Source organism: Protopterus annectens, chromosome 13.part0 (genome assembly GCF_019279795.1).
Source record: "Protopterus annectens isolate FY-2018-M chromosome 13.part0, PAN1.0, whole genome shotgun sequence".
Taxonomy (NCBI): Eukaryota; Metazoa; Chordata; order Ceratodontiformes; family Protopteridae; genus Protopterus; species Protopterus annectens.
Genome location: NC_056747.1, coordinates 1,301,439,943 through 1,301,467,731, shown reverse-complemented (window position 1 = coordinate 1,301,467,731; position 27,789 = coordinate 1,301,439,943).

Sequence of the window (27,789 nt, the reverse complement as noted above, 5' to 3'; positions counted from 1 at the left end):
ACACACACACACACACACACACACACACACTGTGGCTACACATCTTGAAGTTCAAGCTATGTGTCTGGTGTTTATAAAAAAATTGTGGTGTAAAGTAGTATAAATAGCATACCCAGATATGTTTTACAAACAGTTCCTGTATGGATATACAACAAATGCAGAACCATTTGTATGGCAGCTTTTTAAGTTCCAATATATTGAATTTATATAAGGGATGGATATATGATTTTTTTTCATGTTAGGCAATTTACATTATAGCAAAAACATTTAGTAAACTGGCATTATATCTTAACTAAAATAATGCTCTGTAAAAGAGACATTTTTACTAACTGGAAATATACTACCATCACCAACAGTCCATGTACTGATGTGGTTAAAATAACCTACCAAAATTCAGGACAGAGCCTCATGTAACTGCTTAATGTTTGAGGGCACAATACACTGAAGTCTATACCTGAGTTCACAACTATAACTTTCTTTACACAATTCTACTGGATAAATCAGCCAAAACCCAATGTATTCCGACTTTTTTTTATTTAATGAATTTGATAATTGGGATAGAACACTGATCCATTTGACCTATTTCAGTCTCAGCCTAAATGACAGCAGACAAGCAAGTTAGCAAGAACTGTTATGAATACACACAAATGCTGTGTGTAGATAAGAATGAATCAATACCAGTAATAATAATAAAGTACACACTACAAAGGACATTAGAACGGGATGGTTAGAGAAAGGAGGCGGGGAAAAAGAAGGAGCAATTGAAAGAGTGAAGGGATAGAAGAGAAAGTGAAAAGTAAGTTTGAGGCACATAGAAATGAACTATATACAATATATACAATGTGGAAGAGATGTCAGGTATTTGTATAAGGAAATAATGTGTGGAAGACAAAGGTGCCTGACTGGTGAAGGTGATGCGTCCAGAGGGAAAGCATTTGCAGATTGACTGAGACTTGAGTTGATCTTTAAGCTGACCATGAAATGCTTGGGTAACGTGAGGTCAGTAAGTTTAGTAGGGAGGGAGTCCCAGAGTTTGAGGCCTAGGATGGGGAAGGTATGGTTAATGCAATGAAGTCTGGCTCTGGGGCACTGAAGGAGTGGACCAGAGTGGTTAAGACTTCTTAGGTTGTACCTGGGTGGTGGTCTGAAGAGGTGGGAGGCAAAAGAATGACAGGACTGTGCTTTGAGGAGCATGTAGATTTGGGATCCAAAAAGCAGGTTGTGACATTCTTGGACAGGAAGCCAGTTGGCTTTATTAAGCATGATACGATGATGCCCATTTTTAGGGAAGAGGATAATAAAACATCAGGTATACTTACTTATAGTTTGGGTGGTGGAGGAGCTTTTCTTGGATGCTGCTGCTGCAATTAGCAGCACTCCCTATTCTAGGCTAGTAGAATGCCTTTGCCTCTAGCATTCCTGGTTGGTCTGGACAGAAAGGGGTGGAGTTGCATAGAACAAAACGAGATAATTCATTTTCTTCCATATTTGATCTAAGTGAAGGTGAAAGGTCAGTGCAGGACCAAGCCACATACTAAGGTATTTGAAGGAGATGATTTGATCAATGGGAGTGTCAAAATGCTCATAGATTAGAAGTGATCAAAAGTTTCTCCTGTCTTTTCTGGGAGGTACCAAACAGCATTACTTTACTTTTGGAAGTGCTCAGCATTTACTGTTTGGCATTAAGTCATTTGATAAGAAAAAGGAAGTCAGCTTGTAGTTATTACTCTATGGCCAAGTAGGTCACATTTGAGTGAAATAACACCATGTCATCAACATAAAGTAAAAGACAGAGGGGAGGGAAGTCAAGTGGTGTTTTATTAAGGAAAATGTAAAAAGGAAGGGAAGCCAGTGTGCAGTGCACCGAAGTGCATGCTGAAATCAGCGTCCGTGAAGTGAAGTGAAGTGAGGAGGAGTGGTTGTTAGCTGAATTAGTACTGCTTTCACGTGGCTGACTTCTGCTCAGAAATGTTTAAGTGAGTTGAGAAGGAATGACTGATACTTTTTCATAATGTCACTTTTATGTCGCCAGATTGCCTGCTTAGCCAGATAGGGTACCTTAGTATAATGTTGCTTGGAGGTGGAGGATGGGTTGTTTTTCCAGGTATGCCAGGCATTGTCCCTAAGACTAAGGAAGCATTTGAGTTTCTATGTGAGTCAGTTTTTTTGGGGAGCCATGTGATTTTAGGAAAGCATGAATCTTAAAGGTTGATGAGACTTTGTGCAAGGAGAATGCTGCGGTGGTCAGGGTCAGTGAGAATAGGAGACCACTCTAATGAGGCTAGAATTGTCTTTAGTTTGAGAATGTTGGATTGTGATTTGTTCCGGAACAATATGAGGGAGGCAGGGATTTTTTTTATGTAGTGAGAGATATTGAAGCTGATTGGACAATGGTCACTGAAGGAATGGGAGGGTGACTGAGAACTTTGGGAAAAGAATGTAAGGATTATTAATAACAAGATGAAGATGCGAGTGATGAGAAGTGATAGGATTTGGTCTGGGGAGATCAGTGATCAGTTGTGTGAGACTGAAGTCATTAAAGATTTCCAAGATTTTGTTCAGATAAAGGCCAAGAAGACCGAGACTGAAGTCCTCCAGTAGGATGATGTTTTTGAGATTTTTTTATGGAGGCAATTTCAAGCAGAAGACTTTTGAATTTGGCTACGGATGTGGGAGGAAGGAGTTAAGCGACAGCAAGATGAATATGAAAATTGTTCGGTGAGGGGGCATGGAGAAGTAGCCTCTTAGGAAGAGAGTCTGAGGTAGTGTTGCTTTGAGCTAAGATTTGATATTCAATAGTTAAACAGCAGTAGTTTCCACTACCAGGTCTAGAACCAAGTCTGCCATCAAGATAGTTGTTGCACCTAGAGAAGAAGTAGTGAATGGAAGTACACACACAAACACACAGGCACATGTGCACATACATGCATACACACATGAATACACATGTATGCACATGCCTGAAAATACACACACACACACACACGCACACACACACACACACACACACACACACACACACACACACACACACACACACACACACACACACACACACACACACACACACACACACACACACACACACACACACACACACACACACACACATACACACACTCTGCATACATACTGTGATTATGAGAATGGAAACACCTACATGCAAAATATCACCAAGTGACCAACTGAGCTAACACAACATGGTTAATATTATTCAGTATCAATAAATGCAATGTAATATTCTTTGGAAGCCCAAGTATTAAGAAATCATTATTATTGTCATCAAACATATTAAGCATGGTTAATCATTTTATTTTATTTTACTTTTGTTTACCGGGAAAGTCCGACTGGGCATGGATCCCATTTTCAGCAGAGGCCCGGGGAGAAAAGCTCCACAAAGATTAGTACAGTAAATACAATACACATATTAATAAAGTACAGTACAGAATCAAAAAGTTAATAAGGTACAGTTTCAAGGCCAAGAAAGGAGCAAAACTTAACTATACTATAAGGAGCACAGTGTGTTACAGTAATCAATACAGTTGAAAGGACATTTTGTTCAGTCATTTGGTTACATTCATCAGTGGCTAATGCAGTAAACACACATTGAGTAAGAGTATAGAAAGGAGTTGGGCATGCTAATGTCAGCAAATTTATCCTTTACTAAACATGGAGACACTCTATGCTGTAGGGCAATTAAATAAAAGGTGTCTTTTGATAAAAAAAAAAATCTTAGTACAAGAGATGTGAATTGCCTGGCTATTCTATATAAGATAATTAGGACAATGCTTGAATAACACCTTTTGTAGTTGTACTTTAGGGCATTTTGAAAGTCTGGAGATAGTTCAAAACAAATTTAAAAAGAAAATTTTACATACAACAGACTTTAATTGTATGGAATGATACAAATATCTTAAGCTGTATACTTTGTAGTTTTGTTACATGCAAGGTAAATTGATACTAGGTTATTGGGTTTTTACACAATTAGGTTGATGCATTTTTATGATTCATCTTTACAAGCAATTACAGATACAGAAATTCATAAAAGTACTCTAAACCATAGAAATAACAACTTAAAAGGGCAAACATATGAAATGTCAGGCACGCTAGAGCTAGTTCCAAAACAACAGAAAGTGAATGGCTGAAAAAAAGCACTGACATATCTCAAGTCTGAGATTGCCATTTCCCAGAATATTCCCTTTTCTCCAGGGTACGGCAGTCTCAGAGTTGGCATATATAACCTTGGGTGGGTATGGGAGGAAAGAAGTTTAAAGGAGAAGACCGATGCTCAAGATTTGCCCTTCTCCTGAATTTGATCTTTTTTTTCATTCTGTTGGCACTCATTGTTTTATAGTCACTCTTGCAAAACAAAGCAAAACTTTTGCAAAACAAAACTTATTTCAATAAAAAAAAATTCCAGTTTTATGGAATAAATTACTAGAAGCTATCAGAATGTTTACAAATGTAGTATTGCTTAAAAAGGTCCTTGGGTTGAGCATTTGGATTACAATCTCAATCTAAGAAATGGTCTAAAGGCTTTAATCTTTTTTAATTTCCCCAAATCTTTTGGATTTCTAATACCATGATGGGAATGAACCCCATTCCTAAGTCAAAGTTTAATTAAAGTTTATGGGATTAGTATTATTTCAGTCTTTGATGTCAGCCAAAAATGCTCTTCACAGCACCCTTAATGTGCCCAGTAATGGCTCCTTCTGCAATTCGTATGGGGTTACATGTATTGGTAGCATATCTAAATATGCTTGTAGAGTATTTTTTTTTATAAGAGCAGTTGCTCCTACCACTGTTGGAACTTTCTGAGTATCTTTCTTCTACATGGCTCTTGTTCCTACCTGCAGATCCTGATATTTTATGACTTTGTGTCTCTCTGTACGCAAGACACTTTAGTCACTGGATGTGGAGATTTCAATGATCAATGCTACTTTTGTTTTTTTTTCATGAACCACTAAATATATCTGGTTATCTATCATCTATCTTTTGAACTGTTGCTAATGGATGATCCCATGTGATGCAAACTTCCTCATTTTCTATGATGCCTTATGACTCATGTTTCCAGTGTTTTTCAGCCACTTCAGTACCATAACATTTGCACAATCCGCAGGACAACAGTCTTGCCACATTATTATGCCTTTCAGTATGCAGTCTTTCTGTCATTAGTATGTCACAACCAGCAACAAGGTGCACGACTGTTTCCAATTTAGTTTTACAAAACCTAAATTTGTCATGTCTCCCACATGTTCAATGGACTTTTGTAAACCAGCGTGTACGTAGCCCACTATCTTGGGCCACCAGTATTAACCTTCCATCTCTTGGTTTGAATTCACCTCTCCTTAACCTGCATTCATTCCTTATCAACATGAGGTTCTTCCAGAAGTTTTTTATACTTGCAACTATATTTTTGTTTTTTCCACATTTCTTGCCTTCTCATCTGGTCCTTCACCTTATATTCTTTCTTTTGTTTTTTGGCACATTCAGTTGCTGCCTGATTTTTATCTCCTGGTTTGATTTACATTTCTGGTGGATGCCAATATGCTTCTGCTAGATTAAGCAGAGAAGTCATCTTAGATTTATTCTCCTCATGTTTCGAAACTTTCACTACATTTGGGTCTTATGAGGTCAGCAGATATGTGTGGAGTCCCACAATTGCAGCTCTATAAATGTAATCAGTTTCAAGGAGGCCCATCACTCCTTCAGAATGGGGAATATATAATCTTGGTATTCATTGATTTTTATAAATCATTTGGTGAACATGAAGCCTCCTTCTTGTTTTCCTATGTAATCTATCCAATACATTCTGGGGCCAGTCAATCACTCCAAAACTGTAAGTTAGGACAGGAAGAGCAAATTGGTTTATAGTTTAGATTTTGTTCCTAGATGTCAATGTTGTTTTCAGGATTAATCTTCTAAAGTATTCCTTACTAAGTTTTATTCACATTTGTTCATGTTTTATTGTTGATCTTTCATCACTTCCCAAATATGTATACACTGCCTCTTGCTCAAGTTCTTTTATATCACATTCTTGTCCCAAACTGGTGTTTTCCTGGTACTGCAGTTTTCCTGGTTTAAAGGTTGCTTTAGGACATTTATCAAGACCAAATGACATTCTTATATCATCTGAAAAAGTTTTGACAACTTGCAGTTGTATTTTCAGTTCTTCATCTGATGAGCTATACAGTTTTAAATCATCAACAAAGAGAATATGAGAAGTTTTTACACTTTGTTGTTTTCTAGGAGGCAAATTATAGCCATGGCATAAGCTGTTAAGTAGACAGGTTAATGGGTTCAGGGCAAGGCAGAATAGCAGCGGTGACTGAGAGTCGCCCTGGAATATTCCCCTTTGAATTTTTATCCCTCAGATAATAATTTGTCCTTTATCATTAAGTCATCACTTCCAAGTCTGGAACCCAGGACCCTGTGCACTACAATCACAGCAACAAACCTCAACACCATCTGAACTGTAAGAATTTGCAATGTTTGTACAAACATATCATGCACAACAGTAATTTAACATAAGGGGAAATTATATATCCATAGTAGTCTTATATACATATGTATGTATATATCAATACTAATATATATATATATATATATATATATATATATATATATAGATAGATAGATATATAAAATATTTATATATATATATATATATATATATATATATATATATATATATATATATATATATATATATATATATATATATATATATATATATATATATATATAGATAACCAACTTCTTATTGCAAGACATCTGGATAAAGGGCAAACAATAGTGACATCAAGCCCAACAAAGTGGGGGGATAAAGGGCAAACAATAGTGAAATCTTTGAAATATGGCTGTCATACGCGTTGACATCTGCTAGAGTGGCATGGTTTGCTTTTAACATACAATTCCAGACTGATTCCAGGTTTGAAACACAAATGAATGTCATTATTTACTGATGTCAATGCTCACATCATCCCAGTGATTTCACAGAAACCCACAACTGTTATGTGCAACAGACCAAACATATGAGCCACGCATCTGGACAGTGTCTAGACATATGGACAGTGGAGAGGTATGACCACAGTCATGTAACAGAATGGAAAAACCTGTGACAGCTGCCAACCATGTCACCCAGCACCTTTTGATCCACAGTAAGACCAACATGACACTACCACAAATCATCTCTGGACAATTACCCATGTATATCCAAATATATCATGCAGGAGGCCATGGTGGTGCAGCGGTTAGCGTTGCCTTCTCACAGCAAGAGGCTCTCCGGTTTGATCCTTGGCTGGGGTGCCTTCTGTGTGGAGTCTGCATGCCCTCCCTGTGGTGGCATGGGTTTCCTCCAGGTGCTCTGGTTTCCACCCACATTCCAAAAACATCCTGTAGGTGGATTGGACACTTTAAATTGGCCCTAGGCATGAGTGCATGCATGTGTGTGCCTTCTGTGGAAGGTTGGGTGCTGGGCTGGCAACTCGACACCGTAAAACTCCACTGCCAATCATGAGCAGACAGATGATCCAATGTGGCGACCCCTAACCGTGAAAAGCCAAAAGAAGAAGAAGATCCAAATATATCATGCACTACAGGGATGGAACTGTAGGGAAAAGCAGACAGTGGTGCAAAAATGTCCACTCACAACCATTTGCACCACAATCACAGCAACATACCAGTACCTCAAATGAACTCTAGAGTAGAATAACTGTTTGAACAAACCTATCTTGATTGCCAGTCACACACTGCACCAACATATACTGGCCCAACTCACAGTGTAGTGGGAATTCTGAGGTGTTACAGGACATTTCTCAGTCTGCCTCTACAAACATATACACCTGACAGACCACCAGCAACCATAGCAGCATGCACAGTCAAATAGAAAAAGGATCTATGACACTGGCATCTGCTGCTCTCCTTACTCAACCCAACAAATATCTACACACAACACTGCTACACAGTCTTGGCAGTCTGTTCACAATGGTCAGACATACATAACTCTCATATGTACTGATTTCCACAGAATGTCTAGGGTGTGAGACCATATTCATGGCCACTGCCGCATACCACTTCCAGGAGTCTGTTAAGTCAATGGGATAATACCTGGAGTGCAGTCACTAAATAATGATATATCATACCTCTGAACCTCTTACTGCAATACATCTGGACAAAGCATGACATACTTGGGGGACAGGGGGCTGGAAAGAGGGACAAATCTCACATAATGGTGTTACAAACTGAAACAGTTCCTGGTGTCATAGGCTTTGTTGTAACATAACATCCCTGAAGGATATGATGTCTGAAACACCAATGGATGTCAACAGTTACTGACTACAATCCTCACATTATCCTACTGATTCCACAAAAACAGACATTGTCTGAGGAACAGACCAAACATAACAGGCAAACCTCTGGGCAGTCTGTGGACATCAGGACAGTTGAGAGGTATGTCAGAGACATATCACTGTCAGACATTAAGTCACACAGAAAATGCATGTCCAGATGAATCCTGTTAAATTAGCATGTGTATAACAGCACTACTGACTTACAATCTGTACCCAAGTCTGGAGCTTTGTCCCCCATGTTGTTGGGCTATCTCCACATGTCCTTTCCTGAGAGGTATTCCCACCTACTGTCTATGAAGCTGTAGCTCCCACACCTCCATAGTGTCCTCTACACAGGCAAGGAAAAGAGGCAAGGCCCACATGAAGGACATAATTATAGCACTGTGTTGCTATGGCATTGGCAAATGGAAAGACAACATAGCTGCTCTGGATGCAAGTAGCAAGTGGGAGACACCAATTGGTGCACAGGCCATCACTTGCTCATGAGCAGTACCTACAAAAGACAAGCTGCTGCCTATGCAACACAGGCCTCAACCCATCTACACAAAGACAGACTGCAACTACACAAACCTAACCATTTGCATTGTTGTGAGGAAACACTGCAGCACTATTACATATTCATAAAGTGACTCTAGTTACTGCCCTTTGCCCACCAGTGATGCATGCCTTTGTGCAGATGTCTTGCTCTAACAGGAGCTAGGTGTCTTACCTTGAAACCCATGTCAATGCAAGTGTACCTTGTCCTGTAGGATGCCGACATTTGTGCAGTCACTGACACCTGTTTTTTAGCTGTGGAGAGCACACCAACCTTGTCAGGTCACTTATCCTATCATACCTTTAGACCCCAAATAGAGTGCTGCAAAGCCACAGGAGGTTGATTGTTGAACATAAGCATACACCTACACACCTCCAGGCTGGCCAAACAGTATGACGCATGGGTGACATCCTGAGTGCAGTTAGTTGACAAAACACCTACTCAAATAATAGCTAGCTACAGGCCTCCAACCATGACTATGGACACCCACCAAACCTTTTAGGACCTGCTGGAATCTGGCAGGATTCAATCATCTACCCTGCTCCTGGGTGACTTCAAGTACCTAACCATAGTGTGCATGACCTATGCCACCTGAGCATGACCACACAAAGATTCCTCAGCTTTGTCAATGGCAATGCAGTGGATCAGCCAGTCAGCACTCCTACGACAGGTGGAAGTATCCCGTACCTGGTCCTAACCAACATAAGTAGCCACTGTAGCACTCCTACAGTGCCATCCTCCTTGGTAATATCTGACCACATAGCCATCACTGTTCAAGTCACCATCTCCCCTGTCCCCCCTTTACAGTGTCAAACAGAATTAAATGTACACAAATGACTATAAATCCCCTCAGAGCAGGTAGAAGTAGCTGTACAGCCAATGTCCCATTTTCTGGAACTAGCAACAGTATCCAGGCCCACACCACAATACTATGTGGGCACCTACATAGCTGTATTGACTCAGCAATAGGGACATCATCTCCCTCAAGATAGGGTAAACACCTGTGGTGGACAGCAGAAATACACAAATACCATAATAGGTGAAACAATTGCTGGATGGGCCAAGAAGGAACAGGCGCCTCATTGGAAGCAATGTCACCTTTGTCTGCACAAGCAAATAAGGTCACAGGTGATGTATCCTAAGGTTGTCTTTGAGTGCAAATTGGACACATCCACCAAGGCCAATCACTAGGTCTTCCACACATGTGTCTGCAATTCCAGAGGCAACACACACATCTGCTCTGTAGTGGAGGTCAATAATGCCACATACATATATGGCATATATATAGGCAACTGGCTACAGACAGGTGAAGTGTAAACATCACCCCCTGTCCCCCTCCCACTGGTACACATGTGCATGTACAGAACCTGCCCCCCTCCTCTCATCATCAGGAAGCAGGTCAATAATTCCATCTCAAAGGCAATACACAGGTCTCTATAGGCCTGATACCATACCTGGCTGCATCCTACATGAACACAGGCATGGGCTCTCAGATCCATTCTGCACTGTAGTCAACCACAACCTGAGCACTGGTATCATCCCATCTGCACAGAGGACAGCCACTGTCATCTCTATACACAAATGTGGAACCATCCACTGACCCAACCAATATTATGCACATCAGCCTAACTAGCCTGCTCTGCAAGGGCATGGAAGGCAATATCAAGGACATTATGAAGAGGGACACTGTCAACATCGAAATGCCTGAGTCCACACACCATGGCATTGTCAAAGAGAGATCAGGCCTGTTAAATCTGGTCAACCTCTCTGAAGTGGTCAACTAACACAGGGATGAGGGGAAGACAGTGAATAATGCCTACCTTCACCTAGCCCAATCCTCTCACACTAAACCCCAGGTGGCCAGGATACATACACCTACACAGCTAGGCACCAACCTGTAGGTTACCAGATGGGTAGCTAACTGGGTCAATGATAAGTGATAGTACCCACTCATTCAATGTAGTGGAACCCACCTCTAGTAGTAGATTCTTCCACAACAGTGTACCCCAAGGATCGGTCTGGGGGCTTCTACTGTTTGGAATATATGTATCTGAGGTACAGAACACAAGGAGTGGTCTGCGGCTGACCAGGTGTACAGATGCTTGCAAGCTGGCCACTGTTTTACATTCCCCTACTGATGTGAGCATCCCCCAAGAGGCACTCACCCAATTACTGAGTGGTGCAAGAAGCATTGCCGAAAACTGAATGCCAAGAGAGGGATCATTCCTCCTACTGTGACGGATGTCATCCACACTAAGTATGACAGTAATAATGTACTGAGCATGCAATCAGGTGTGAGGTGACTTGTGCACCAAGGTTGGAAGCAACCTGACAGTTTCCCACCTTGTGGGCACCATTGATCGGAAGACCATCTACATGGCCCACCTCACAAATATGGGTATGTCATCCAGAAACCGGGAGGCTACAACATCCCTGTACTCCACCCTTACCAGACACACTACCAAGTACAATGGCTCCTTTGGCATGTACCTTGCCAAGCAAATGCAGCAGTTGCAGATACCACAGAGGCTCCTGACCAGCCAATTCCAGGGTCTGCAACACCTACCCTATACAGGTAGGCTGAAAGCTCTGTCCCTGTACTCAGTCTCATTCAGGCTGATCATAGGTGACCTGTGTCTGGCATACAAGGCCATATCCAAACCAGCCTTGATGGCATTTCTGCATATCTGTAAGACATATTGCACTCATGCATCACCTACTCTGTGACATGTATAGCACTTGTTGGCAGGATAGTGTGGTGTCCCACACAATACAATGTCTGTAAAATACACTCCCTCCCCATATCTAGCAGAGTACATGTATAGCCCTCTGGAAGAGAAAGCTGGACAACTGCATGGGAAATAGATTAGACACCCCTGGGATCTTGCGTGTGTCCCAGATGGACAAAGGAAACAGGTGCTGGCTTGGAAGGGGCATGGGCGAAAGTCTGGGCCAGGCTTATGAGGGCAGCAGGGCCAATAGCCTGGTATCATCTTATGAGGCTATGCACCTAGTACTTTACATGTGTCCTGTATGTATTGCAGACTGTCCTGCAATGTTGTGTGAAATTAATCCCTGTGAGTCTGAACTGTGTATGTACTGCAGTGCATAGTCCTGCCCCCTCGTCAGTTATCATCACATATTGTTGCACCTTGTCAGTGTATGTCGTCTGTATAGCAGTAAGCCAGCTCTTACAGTACATGCATATGCACTTGGTGACACTATATAGCTCACTCCAATACACTTGGTCTTGCCCACAATTACCAGTCTGCTACCCATCACACAGTAGGATTTGTCACCCTTTGTTGTGGACTGGAGAGTAGCAGTGAAAGAAATGGATTGCGGCAGGCTGAACTACCTTAAGGTCTGCCCTGAAGGGCCTTACATATATTGTCTTCCCCTCACAGGTGGCAATGGAGGTTGTGGTCCCTCCCACATTGAACCTGATGTCAGTGTCTCTGCAGAGTTTGACAATAATGATAGTCATAGTGAGGCACAGGTGGTGTTGTCCGGAGCTGAATCTGTGCTATCGGTTGACATCCCACTGTTGTCCACAACATCCCCGCACACAGTCACAATGCCCACACATACTCAGTCCCCAGTGGCCACAGATAATGGACAGTTGGTGGGTGGTGGCATGGAACAAGCTAGTGTGGTGACTTTGGCAAGTGTGAGTGTAGACACTTGCCATAGCCGTAGTGCAGGCGCGTTCCCACACAGTACCACCAGCACTACCAAAGGGGGAGTGCTGTCCACACCACACCGCAGCCGGCCATGGGCATGTGGTCCTGGCCAGTCCCATCAGGGACACAGATCCAGCAGACAGCAGTCACCATTGGGGAGGAGTACTGCATCTGGCCTTGGGCCTGGTGGTGCCAGTGAGACCCTTGGCAGGACCAGTTCACATGTCCATGGCCGGAGACAATGAACTGTACACACTGCCATGTACGGTCAACAGCTGTCCAACATACCCCTGTGTACGGCAGCCACATGGAGTGACTCTGTGCATACAAACACACACACATCACCATCACAGCCAGGTCACCTCCAGACACACACACACACACACCACCTCTGCATGGTCCATTCATAGAACACCCATCCAAACCCACATGCTGTCAACTGTATGGCCCAGCCTAGGCCTCAGGCAAAGCCACACAACACCCTGTGCTTATGACGATACCTGTGCCACATCCCTGTCATCCATACCACCAATGCAGGGACACGCTACTATGGTTCTGATACACAGGGTGAATTAAGTACAGTTTAGCTATGTATTGCTGTGTAAGGTGCTGTCAGCTGGCATTTGTAATGGGTAAACTTCAGAGTGTGTGTGTACCTCTTCAGTCATGATGCATTATTGGTGTTAGTAACACTGACTGATTGTAGTCTCACATTCTCTAGTCTGTTTGTGTTCTCGATGTCTGTGTGTCAGCAGGATGTGGCCCTGCAGACATTGCCAACAAAGGGCATGGCAGAGTGGTAACACATTGACCATGTCATAGCTGAGGTACAGCTGTATATGTACACATTTACCAGGTCTGTGTAACAGTTATTGCATGTTCCACAGAGCCTATAGGGCTGAGGGGTGTATACAGGTATGTCTATGGTGGTTGACATTAGCAGCTGTTGTAAAGTGGACAGCGGTAAGTGTAGTGGGTGGAACACACCTCTGATTGGTAAAACCCACACCCCCAGAGGATATTGTGTTGACCACATAGACAGAGAATACTGTTCCCACACACACAGTCTCACACACACACACACACACACACACACACACACACACACACACACACACACACACACACACACACACACACACATACAAGCACAGGATAACAGTTGCCAGTGTTGGGTTTGGAACCCCTACCCACCTAGTTAGTGGTAGTACAGTGTTATGTGGTTATCGCAGGTGGCATGAAACTAATAGTGTGATGAGGGTTCCAAGGTACCTGTAAAGGGAATAACATCACATGCCCTTGTGAGGTATGGCAATGGGGGTGCACTGGGTGGGAAAGGACTCATAATACTGTCACCTATGAGTCTACACACTCAGAAATATTGCTATACACACTAATGCACACACACACACATTTGCCAGTACTGACATTAGCAGCCCTGCCTATCATATCCTTCATTCCATACTGTTACATAGCTGTTGCATGCAGCACAGGGCTTATAGGGCTGAAGAGTGTCTACAGCTACCTCTACAGTACATGTAAACAGCAGGCTTTGTAAAGTGGACAGTGGGATGTATACTGGGAGTACCATGGCCTAAAATTGTAAGCCACAGCCACCCAATGGATATAGTTTTCACACAAACACAGGCACACACACACACACACACACACACACACACACATATATATATATATATATATATATATATATATATATATATATATATATATATGCGATTAGAACCCCTACCTATCTAGTTATTGCTATTAGAGTGTTATACATTTATCGCACACACTATGAAGCTTACAGGGTTAACAGTGTCCCAAAGTAATTCTAAGGTGAACAACATCACCAGGCCTTGTAAATTATGGCAATGGGAGATGTACTGGGTGAGAATGGACTCAAAATACTTTAACCTACAGTTATACACACTTACAAACACAAATACACTCATACACACATTTGCCAGGATTGAGATGAGCAACCCTGCCCATCTTGTTTGTCATTTCATACTGTTACATAGTTCCTGCATGTAGCACGGGGCTTATTGGGCTGAAGAGTGTAAATAGATACCTCTACAGTTGATGAAGACAGCGGGCCTTGTAAAGTAGACCTTGTGACATGTACTGGGAGTACCACTGCCTAGAAATGTAAAACCCATCCCCCAATGAATATAGTTCTCACTCAACCATATACACAGGATACAGTTCTTACACATACATGTGCGCACATTTGTCAGGACGGAGAATAGAACCCCTACATATCTAGTTATTGCTACTACAGTGTTATATATTTATTGCACGTGCCATGGAGCTTAGATGGTGCAGAGTGTCCCACGGTTCTTCTAAGGTGAACAACATCACCAGCTCTTGTAAAGTATGGCAATGGACAGTGTATTGTGAGAGTGAGGCCTCAAAATGTTGTATCCTACAAATATACACGCTTACAGACACTTAGATACACATACACACACACACACACACACACACACACACACACACACACACACACACACACACACACACACACACACACACACACACACACTCTCACATTTGCCAGGACTCAGATGAGAATCCCCACCTATCTAGTTATTGGTACTATAGTATTATGCAGGTACCACACACACCACGAGGCTTGTAGACTGAAGAGTATCCCAAAGTACCTGTAAAGGGAATAACATCACCAGCCCTTGTAATGTATGGCAATGGGAGGTGTACTGGGTGAGCAGGGCCTCAAACTACTTTCACCTACATGTTTACACACTCGCATACACTTTTATACACACTAATGCACACACATACGTATGCCAGTACTGAGAGCCATAGGTTCATAGGTGTGTACTAGGCAAATGGCCTTTACAAGCCTGGTCTACAGATTACCTTGGCATCGTGCCACCTGACGTTACTCTCCAGTGTGTCTATTGAGTATAGCCACTGGAGTGATCCCTGTGGTGAGATTTCTATTCCCCATCCACTCATCCAGATTTCCCTTGCAGAGGGCCAGTGAGGTGCTCTGCTTGACATGTATATGAAGTCTGTTCCATAGCGTGGCCAGTCTCTGGGTGATGAATCTGTCCCTCCAGCATGTTCTGTTGATTGTGGAAATAGGGTTGAAGTCTCTGGGGCATGTGGTGTTGATAGATTGGGTTTCTTTAGATGTAGCATGCCTAACAGAGCTGGTTCAGACATGGCTTTGTAATAAAGCAGAGATTACATCTAAGTAGCCAATATGAGACAGAGAATAGTTGGAGTTATTGGAGTCTGTCCATATAGGACAAGTGTCTAAGGCCAATGATCTGCTTTGTGAGGTCCTTTTACAGCCTCTCCAGTTGTTGCAGGTATCTAGTGAAGTACATGCCAAATGGGCCATTGTACTGTATGATTGGCCTAATAAGGGAAGAGTAGAGGGAGACAATGACTTCTTTCATCCTGGATGCAACACCCATAGTAATGAGATGTGCCACATAGAAAGACTTTCTGACCACAGTGGCACTGTGGTGGTCAACAGAGAGGTCTCTATCAACCTGTGCTCCCAGTTCTTTTATAACAACTTTTGTGTTCAGTGGACTACCATCAAAGTGGTGATTCATGGGAACCAAGTTGTTCCCAAAGGGTATGATGACACATTTTCTGGCATTGAGCTTAAGTCCAGGGTTCTGACAACAGTCATAGGTCTTACTGAGGCCTTTCTGTAGGATGTCAACATCACTTGGGGAGGTAATAATAGCACCCACCTTGCAGTCATCTGCAAACATTGTCAGCCAGAGTCCCTTTGTGTTGGGCTGGACTTCACAGGTGTGGATGCCGAACATGAGGGGACCCAGGACTGGACCTTGTGGTACTCCACTAGTGACTGGTTGGCAGTCTGACATGGAGTCCACTGCTTTTACACTGTGGGTTCTATCTGTGAGCCTGTTTGCAGCCCACCTAATGATATAGGGGTTGATGCCTAGCTGAGTGTGTTTGTCTGTGATTTCTGAGTAGGGAATGGTATCAAAGGATTAGAAGCCCTGCCTATCTTGTTATTTATTCCATACTGTTACATAGTTATTTCAGATGGCACAGAGCTTATAGGGCTACTGAGTGTCTACAGCTACCTCTGCAGTGGATGACAACAGTGGACCTGGTAAAGTGGACATAGGGACATGTACTGGGTGGACCACAACACAAAATTGCAAAACTCACTCCCAGTGGATATGGTTCCCAACCAACCACACACACACACACACACACACACACACACACACACACACACACACACACACACACACACACACACACACACACACACACACACACACACACACCCAGGACACTGCTCCCCCCCACACACACACACAAAATTGCCAGGACTGAGATTAGAACCCCTACCTAGCTAGTTATTTCTACTGCAAGCATTTATCACATGCACCATGGAGCTTATAGGGTGAAGGGTGTCTCAAGGTAAGTCTAAGGTGAAGAACATCACCAGCCCTTGTAAAGTATGGCAATGGGAGATGTACTTGGTGAGAAAGGCCACCAAATACTTTGACAGATATACACACTTGTAAACACAAATACACCCACATACATTTGCCACTGCTGAGATTAGAACCCCTGTCTAACTAGTTATTTATACTACAGTGTTACGCTGTTATCACATGCACCACAGAGCTTATAGGGCTGAGGGTTGCCCAAAGGCACTTCTAAGGTGACTGACATCAGCAGGTCTGCTAAAGTAGGGCAATGGGAAGTGTACTGGGTGTAAATGGGCTCAAAATCTTTAACCTACAAACACACACTCACTTTTACATTTGCCAGGACTGAGATTAGAACTCCTACCTAACTAGTTATTTGTACTATAGTGTTATGCAGTTATTGCATGCGCCACAGAGCTTATAGGGTTGAGGACTGCCCAACAGTACTTCTAAGGTGACTGACATCAGCAGGACTGCTAAAGTAGGGTAATGGGAAGTGTACTGGGTGGGAAAGGACTAAACACTTATTTCTACACACACAACCACACTTACATATGCCAGGACTATGATTCAAACCCCTACCTATCTAGATATTTGTATTATAGTGTTACACAGTTATCACACACACTATAGAGCTTATAGAACTGAAGACAGTCCAAAGGTACTTCTAAGGTGAATGGCATCAGCAGATCTTGTAAAGTAGGGCAATGGGAAGTGTACTGGGTGGGTAAAGCATCATAATACTTAGACCTACAGACACACACACACACACACACACACACACACACACACACACACACACACACACACACACACACACACACACACACACACACACAAAGATAGGTGATGTGATATTACAACCCCCACCTCACCACCATCAGACAATGATTCTCATCTTCATGCTGCACGTGCCAGTGGTTACAACTGGTGTGCAACTGTCTGCAGCAGGACATCACTCTATGCCATTCAAGGTATCCCTGTGTATGACTCACTCTGTGTGTGTGTCTCCCTGTGTGTCTCACTCTATCACTGCCTGTCCCTCTCTTCCCCATGTCTATTTGTGTGTATGCTTGATATATTGTCATATGTTGCCCGTATATATGTGTGTGTGTATCACACACAACAGATACAAATATACCACATATGTGCCACCTACAGCTCGCTGTGGTTGATCCTGTCTGATGTGCGTGTGGAGACAGGTTTACATAGCTGTGTGTATGCAAAGACATTTGCACAATACAGAGATCTATAGTCAGATGTGGTTTCAGACATTGGCTTCACTTCTCTTAATGTAGGAGCATGCTCAGTATGACCTTCTATAGTAAGTGTGGGAACCCATTCCAGGGCTAGTTGTACTCCAGTCCAGGGTATTTTCTGCTACAGCCATACCTTGCAATCTGTTTGTACAAGATATCTGGAGATATGCTGCCAAAATGGGGAAACAATGGACCAAACATAGGGGGGTACTGTAACTATTGCTCATATGAATGTATGAGTTGCTTGAGTGACAGGGTTTGTTTTACTAGACATTTTCTGACATATGTAATATTTGACACTGTACTGTACTGTGTCATCCCCTACTAACAGATATAATCAGATCATCACAGTTATTTACCAGTGAAATACAAGATGGATGATGTACAGACCTATATTATGAGGTAAAGGCTAGACATTCTTGCACAATCCTGCCAGTTGGGAGGTGTGGCTACAGGCGATCAACTGTTGAAGCTGTGTAAAAGGTCCAACACCTTGGTGATATGCTGGCTGGGGAGCTCCTGGTTGTGCAGTTTTCTTCTTACCTGAAAGGTTATATCCTGGTGTGGCCATACCTCTTAAATGTACAGATTCTCACAGATTATCCAGATTCATACCTCACATATCTGGTCAGTTTCCCTTCACATTGTGTTTTTTTAGCAAGTTTGTTACAAATCACTCAGGGTTGTAGTCAGGGATTAATGACCAAACATTAGAGTTTCAGACTTCACACCATTCATGAAATTCATGCTACTACACACACCCTCTGTTATTCTATCACCTTTCTAACATTATGAGAGCATTATTTCAAAAGTGTCCCTATAGCTTGCCTTTATCCCACCATTATGTATGGCTTTGTCCAGATTTCTTGCTCTATGAGGTTGAGAGGTATGCTACTAGCATTTAGCGGCATGGCCTTTCATTTGCATTTTGTAGTATGGACCCCATGACATTCCCTAAAATGGAACTATGGATGAGACATAGGCCTTTGCCAGGGGCCTGTACGCCATGTGAGACTGATGGGCCATTTGTAGCAAGGCAGTGCATTCTGTCACTCATATGTTCCCAAGCTGCCAGGCAGTGGATCCCTCTGGGGTGACAATGGTAATTGAGTCAGGTGTTACTGAAAATCACTTTGTTTGTATTGATCCATCACTCTGGGTGAAAGCAGGATGCTGCTTACAGCTAGGGACATACCTGCATGGGACACATATTCAGCATGCTGCATCATGTCTGTCTTTATATTGTCCATGAGGTACTTCTGACATCGTACACACCACCATGGACCAGGCTAGTGTGATACCTATACCTGTTGTGGGGTGACTTGAGTGCATGTGTGATATGGCAGTTTATGGCTCCTGGCAAACAAGTAATCATGACTTTCTCCTTATCCTGGCTGGTGTGTGGCACATCTGTGTGTCTCACAGTGGAGTCTTCTATGAGTAATATGTTGTGTGTATGGTAAGACCTTAGTGTTTGCAGGATCCTGGTGTGTGGAGTTGTGTGTCTGTGGTGTGTAGGTTTGGGAAGTTCTCATGTGTTTTTGCATCTGAGGTGTCTTTTACTTGGTGTTTGATTTGTGGTGGACCTCCACTTATGTGGGTGTTTGTTGCATATTTGCAGGTGATGCTTACTGACTCCATACACTGCAGGGCACTTATGTGACTGCAAAATGTGCTCTGGTGTGTACATTCTCTATTTGTCTGGCCAGTGGATCCTCTCCCCCTTCTCTGTGTCTCTTTATCCTTCTGTAGTCCGGTCACAGGCTTTGCCCACAGTGGCTGCTGTTATGTATTTGTAATTCTGGTGTGAGCATGGTAAATGCCGTAACATCACACATAAAGTTGTGGACTTCACACCTCCTACCTATTTGGCAGGTTGTCCATCATTGCAAAACTACATCTACTGGGGTCCTCAGACAGTTTGTGCTACTATGTTATTATGTGGCAACATGTTGGCCTAGCTGTCAAACTGTCACTGACTCTGACATCTGGACAGGCCCACATATGACAGTCAGACGAAGGCCCACACATGGGGACAGGGCATTGATACTGTTCTGCCATACATAGACAGTTAGGGGACCAGTTTGTTACTTGCTTGCTTTCTGTTATGGGTGTGACATCTGCTTCTCCACTGTCTGCCATTGATGTTTTGACATGACCTTTTTTTGTTTTGCAAATACTTTGCAGGCAAATGCAATGTTAGGACAAGTAGAACAGATATCCAAGGCATACTTGTGCTCCTTCTGTGACAACCTGCCATTCCAGGGGTATGGCTGGTGTCCAGTGACATTTTTTCAGTGCTGACACAGTAAGGTGGCAGCCTTTTATGACCTGTCAGTACACTGACCTTCAGGTACCTACTATGCTACTAGACACTATACCTGTCTACGTATGAGAGACAGACATCTGGACAAAGCCGTAAGTAATTAGGTGACAAAGGCCTAAATATAGGGACCATTTTAACTACTGGCCTTACAAACCTAGAAGGGGGATACAATAACAGATTTTGCATTAGTATGCATTTTCTATAGGGTATGAAGTCTGAGATACTATAATCCGTCATTATTTTCTGACTTTAGACTTTCGTGGTTTGCCAGTGATTTAACAAACAACCACTATTTCATGATAAAGACACCACAAATATGATGCAAGCCTCTGTACATTCTGGAAAAGGTCTGTACAGTTGGGAGGTATGATAGGCACTGTGTAGGTTACTCCAACCTGTGTACTGCTCATATGTGTGGCCCCCTATCCATGACCTGTCCAGATTACCAGCAGTAATTGAAGTTGACATCTGGACAGTGTGTCCAACTCCCACGGTAGGTGTGGCTGACATGCAAAATAGTTGGCACTGTGATTCTTGGAACATGGTCCTGTCTACCACAGTACTGTACCTAGGCCAGTAGGACACAACAGCCATGAGAAGTTGCTGGCCACATCCTGACAGTATTTCCCATACATATGCATAGTTCATTGACCCCTGCATACTGTGGACATGTAACAAGTTATCATGTTGATTGGGACAGCCCTGACAATGTGTGCTCTGCTGCTATTACCCTACAAACTTACATGTTACTGCATTTCTATGGGAATATGGGTGGGGGGACACCTGTCAATGGTGCATATTTGCACATACTGTGCTGATACTGGCTTTATGTTTTGGTTCCATTTAGCATAGCATTGTACCCTGTCTTGGAGAATAGAGCCATATCACTAGAGACCACAGGTTAGATTGTAATGGCATACAATTGATTTTCAGACTTCTTACCCTTCACAGTCTTACTGCAACTGCAAGGCTTGTTGTGATATCACTGTGTAAGTTTGTAGGGGGGTATTCCATCATTGCCACCATTTGTAGGCCTTTGCCAGACATTCCTTTATGGTTTTCTATGGCTGATTTGCTGAGTGAGTCTGAGGGGTGAGTATGGGATCCCCCATTGACATCCATGCATGTGACCTATGACCCACCCCTTAGTTGGCCTCCCTCATACACTGCAGTGGGGTTTGTCACCTTGGATAATACTGCATAGTGTGGGGAAGCCAGTATTAGGCAGACATTTCCTTGTGTCCTACATAGCTGTCAGTTGTCTGCTACTACCCCAGTAGGCCACCCCATTCCCTTGCATGCATGCAGCAATACCATAGATATGCTACTGGAACATACTACTCCATTCATTTATTGTCTAGAAGGCTTACTTACCTTGTGCCTGCTGCAGTTGTGGGGACAGTGGGTGAGGGCTGACTCTATCAGATGCACTCAGTACACTGCCTATACAGGGTAAGTTGCAGGTAGTGTGATGTGTGTGGCATCCATTTTACTGTATGTGCGAACTGGAGAGAGGTATCAGTCCCTGGGTCCCTACAGTGTCAGTGTATGTGCTATGCATTGCCTGTTTGCCAAGGCCTGGGCATACTGAGCATGCCTCTGTCTGCCTACAGGAGCATGCTCAGGGGCTTCTTCCTCTGAGTCCCTCTGTGCTTGTGGGGACCTTGGCAATGGTGGGGGGCTGTGTGTCCCTTCCCCATGCTGTTCCTGCTACAGCTGTTTCCGCAGGATCATATTGTGTAGAATGGCACATACTATGAATATGTGTGCACATGTGGCTGGAGAGTACTGCAAGGCTGCACCAGATATGTCCAGGCAGCAAAATTGTGACTTGATCATCCCAAACACATGCTCTATAATGATCCTGGTTTGTGTGTGTGCGTCATTATGGCATTCTTGATTGTGTGTGCATTTCTGATGGGTGCCATCATCCACGGCTTCAGTGCATAGCCAGCATCCCTCAACAGATGGCCATACAGGATGTCCCCACTGGCAAATGCCTGGTACAGCTTTGATGAATGCCAGATGTGGGAGTCATGATAGCTTCCAGGGCTGCCAGCACACTCATTCATGATAATGCCCCGGGCATTGCACACAACCTGACAGTTGATGAAGGGAAAGCCCATTTGGTTTATGTAGACCCTACCCTGTTCACCAGGTGGTGCTTTGACTTGGATGTGCGTGCAGTCTATCGCACCCAGTACCTCTGGGTACTCTACTACATGGTGGAAGAGATGCATATTGCTGGTCCTCTCCTCACGGGTGTTGGGGAAGTAAATGTGCTCACCAGCATGTGGTAGCATGGCATCCAGGAACTGGTAGAGCACCCTAGATGCAGATGGCTGTGAGACCCCCATGATATCCCCAGTAGGTCTTTGGAAAGTACCTGTAGCTAGTATTCTTAAGGCTGCACATACCTTGCTATCCACTGGGATGGGTTCCCCTCTGTTGGTTCTGGGTCTGAGTTGAGGCCAGCACAGCTCGATGATTTGCTGAAGTATGTCTCTGTCCACCCTGTAGCATGCTACTATCTACAGATCATGTAGCCCCTGGTAGGTTACCCTGGGTCCACCCTTCTCCTCCTCCTCAGTCTGGGGTGGTTGTCAGCATTATCCTCCTCACCGCCCTCAGCCTCTATCACATATTGATAGATCAAAGCAACAACTGCCCCTAACATTTTTTTGGTTAAAATTCCCCCACATGTGTAAACCAATGGTGCAAGGTTTGTGAGAAAACCAGACTGAAAGGTTTTTGCACAGTTTACACTGTTGTGCTGCAGATGCTGCCTGTATGATTGGCTAGATATGATACATTCTACCTGCTTGCTATTTTATTTGTACTTGATTGTTTTTATTCTGCTATTTGCTTTTTTTTCTTTTTTCCCGTCCCATTTCCACCCCTATTAAGCCCCGAGGTGTGCCGTGCAAACCCCGTGCACAAATGTAAACAGTCCTGCTATTTCTGTTTTGTTTTTAGACCGGGTGCACGCTGCACAAACCTATTTAGCTAAGGTACACAATGAGAAATGGCCCTCCCCTGGATGCGAACATGCTCTTCATTTCATGGAATAAGTCAATACAGCCTCAGACACACCCCCTTTCTTAGCTGTGCTTAGCTAAGCTCAAATGTGAGCCATGGAGCTCCAATGTGCTTACAGCAAGCATGACACATCCCCTTTTCATGTCAGCTGCTCCTCCTGCTTACACCACTGTCTCATAGCTCCTACACGGTTAGGTGCAGCCAAAGAATGGTCTCCCCTTCAGTGATTCAGTAAAATGTGTTCATTTGCATACCCCACTGCCTTAGTCCCTGGTTACACCACTACACCACAGCCTTCCTCCTTAGCAACTAGTGTTACCTGTTACTGTTTTGATTCTGCATGCCATAGACTATAATGGCAAAATGCGTATTTCACTTAAATTTGTCTTTTCACATTTTTTTTTATTTTCGGCACAATCCCATTTGCCCACCGCTGCCCTATGCTTAATCAGCCGAGATCGGCCAAAAAAAAACAAACTTTGATTTGTATAATTTTGTAACACTCTTTTATGCCAATGGGCATATATTTGCCCATTGGCATTCCCAAGGGGTATAATATATGCTTTACTTTGAGCTGTCATGCCTCCATTTTGATTTTTGCAGAAATGTATTCAGCTAGTAGCCGAATACATTTCTGCACCTCACGCTATACCTGCACAGATGCCTGCCTGCTTACTGAATCACTAATTCACCTCACTTGCATGGTTTTCACCAGCAAATGTAATTAGCATTATTCAGTGGTGTCCATGTGGGAATAGTGCTGCCAAGCTTGTACACATCCCCAGGCTTGTTTACTGGATCACTCAGTAGCCATATTCCATGCAGGGGCAGCTTCACTATTCTTACACTCCGTGTAAGCTTTATTGAATCCTGGGGTATGAGTTGCCATGTCCATAATTCAATAAACCTGTGTAATCTTCAGCCTTAAAAGATGACTGAGTGTGATTTTGTTTTCTAAAATAAAACATGAAAATATTGAATAATCATCCCATTTGTATATCTACCTCATTATGTTTCTAACAACATATCCTGTTGAACAGCACCAAAAACTAATGTGCTTTTTCTGCTAAGAACATTTTCTAAAATCTGAATATAGTAGTAAGAATAGTTGGGTAAAGGAGTTTATGTGGATGAAAGTGAATGACAGTGTTGTTATTTGTTCAGTTTAAGCAGTCATTATTCTGGCTTTCTAGTCTGCTTTGTGTGAAGAAAGTTGGAATACTTGCTAGGCATATTATGAACACAATCAGGAATCAGTAATGAGTCTGCAACTGATGAGTCTGGAGATTGTTTCTGATGGAAATGACTGTGTATACATGATAGAGGAATTGTAATATGTCTAAAGGTAACAATTCATATTTTGTTTTCACTTTCCATGACAGTCAGACATGAGCATTGTATTTAATAAATGTCGGTCAGTGGCAGTCATTAGTGGATGTGTGTGTCTGGTAGTCACTGGTCAATAGCAGGGTGTCATTTGGAATAGTAAATAACCACACCAGCACTGCAGAAAGACCAGCTTTGGATCTGGGAAACACTTTAATAAACACAATAAAATCAAAGACAAGTGCAGGTATGGTGATATACTGGTTTTTACAAAGACAAGTGCAGGTATGGTGATATACTGGTTTTTACTTGTTGGTGGAATTCAGAACTGATTTCCTCTGTTTTGTTTGGTTATTTTGAATAATGTTACCATCTAACACTGCTTGGTTTTCTGGGTGAGGTTTTGGCTGTGGTACCCTCTGTGTAGACCCATTGTGTGCCCCCTGTCTCTGTCTGGGTTTTATCCATATGCTTTGGTTTCTTTTCCCAGACTGTTATCTGTATTCATCCTAATGTAACACAAGTGAGATAAACAGAAGCTAACTATTTTTTTTTTTTGGGGGGGGGTATGAAAGCAGGCACTATTCTCAGATAAGATTTATATAAATGTGAAAACATTTATCTTCTCATTTTATTGGAAAACTATTTTGTTGGCTTTGAACATTAAGCTTCAGGTAAAACTTATTGTAAAGAATAAAATGAGACTGAATTTCTTTCTTTACTCATGAATTTTTATTCAGACCTTCATTAGAATAAAAGTTAAAAAAAAAGCTGCAAGATGCACCTCAGTACTTCTAGAAACGTATGACTTCTGGGAGCCAACTTAATTTGATCACTTCCTCCAAACTTATTGCAGGAAATCTTGGCCAGTTAGACTATGTTAAAAGCATGGGGGAGGGGGGCTAAAAAGTAAGACAAGATGTGAAAAAGCAAGAATAATCTGTATGGATGATGTGGTGCAACAATAAGGGGAAAACAGGAGAGAGGCACTGGGTAATTGCAGGAGTACTACTGTGCAACAGTGCAGGGGTACTAGTGTACAACAGGGGGCCCCCACAGAGCCCTTTGTCTAAGGCTCAATTTTACCTAAGGCTGGTCTTGTTGATGACAGTCAGATATCTGAGGTGTATATGCACAGTAAATGGCTATACTAAATGGGTACATACTGAGGCAGGGGGCACCCACGGAACCCTATGTCTAAGGTTCAATTTTACCTAAGGCTGGTCTTGTTGATTACAGTCAGATATCTGAGATGCATATGCTCAGTAAATGGCTATACTAAATGGGTACATACTGAGGCAGGGGGCACCCACGGAACCCTATGTCTAAGGTTCAATTTTACCTAAGGCTGGTCTTGTTGATGACAGTCAGATATCTGAGGTGTATATGCACAGTAAATGGCTATACTGAGTTAGTACGTACTGAGGCAGTCTGTAGATGAAAGTGAATGACCCCATCAGAGGTAATGATCACTGAGCTGTTGTAATAGAGCCCCCCCCAATTCTGGTTAGTCTCACCCATTTAGTTGCTTCCTGTAGCTCCTCCCGACTTTGAAGTTACCAGCTGCTACTATGCAAGACCAGGCTTTTTAATGGGAATTTGAACAGGACATGTATGGAGCTGAAACCACTATCGACACCTTGCATGATCCTGATTCTATATTGGGCTACAAGGTAGCTTTGCAACTTAGAAAGAAAACACTAGTTGGTCCTAAATATATATCAGATAGGCAATGCATTTCCCAATCCAGCTTTTCCAAACAATGGTCTTATTGTCAATCTATATAACTGAGTTAGCCAAAATATAAAAAGTGAGCAAAGTCGCACTTTGAGACCTATACCCTACCTGACTCCCCAAAACCTACCTTTCAAATAAACATTCTAATGCATCTTGACCCCAAGCTTTGTGAGGGATGCTTTGCTAATTTAGTTTGATGAGTAAAGTATATTATTCATTTCAGTTCTACAGAAAGTATAATGTTCTTTGAGGAAGCCGGGAGTGTACATACTGCCATTGCACCAATGTCATACCGTATTTGATTAAAGTGTGGCATGCCATGGTTCCCTTTTACAATAAGAATGAATGCATTTTTCCTGCCTTTCTCTTGCCATAAAAAACTTAATTGCCACACTTTGCCAGTTGTTAAGATAATTAGGAAAAAATGCAGAAGATCATGGGATCATAGGAGGTTACTAGGCTATTGGCCCTTATGAGGTGGGCCATGTAAAAGGCTTTCCAGACCACAGAAGCAGCATGGTGGTCAAAAGTCAGGTTGCTATCAACCTGGGTGCCCAAATCCCTCACGACTGATTGAGTGCTTAGGACATTGTTAAGACTGGACCCTGGGGTACGCCACTTGTTACGGGTCTACTGTTTGAGGTGGCTTCCCCTATTTTGACTATGTGGGTTCTATCAGTGAGCCAGTTTGCTACCTGTCTGGTAACATATGCATTGATGCCTAGTTGAGAAAGTTTATCTATTATGCCCAAGTGGGGAATAGAGTCAAAGGCTTTGCTTTGGTGACTGTTTCAAAGAAGTCAACCAAATTTAGCAGACATGACCTCCCCTTGATGAAGCCAAACTGTGTGGGATCAAGTGTTTGGAGGTTGCAGATGTCTTTTTTAATGAGGTCCATGATAATCCATTCCGTGGCCTTGCAGATCAGGCTAGTTAGGCTGATGGGTCTATAATTTCCTGGATCGGTGGACACAACACCTTTGTATAAAGGGATGACACTGGCTGTCCTCCACTTAGCTGGGATGAAGCCAGTACTCAGGCTTTGGTTGAATAGGGTGCCTAATGATGCTGCA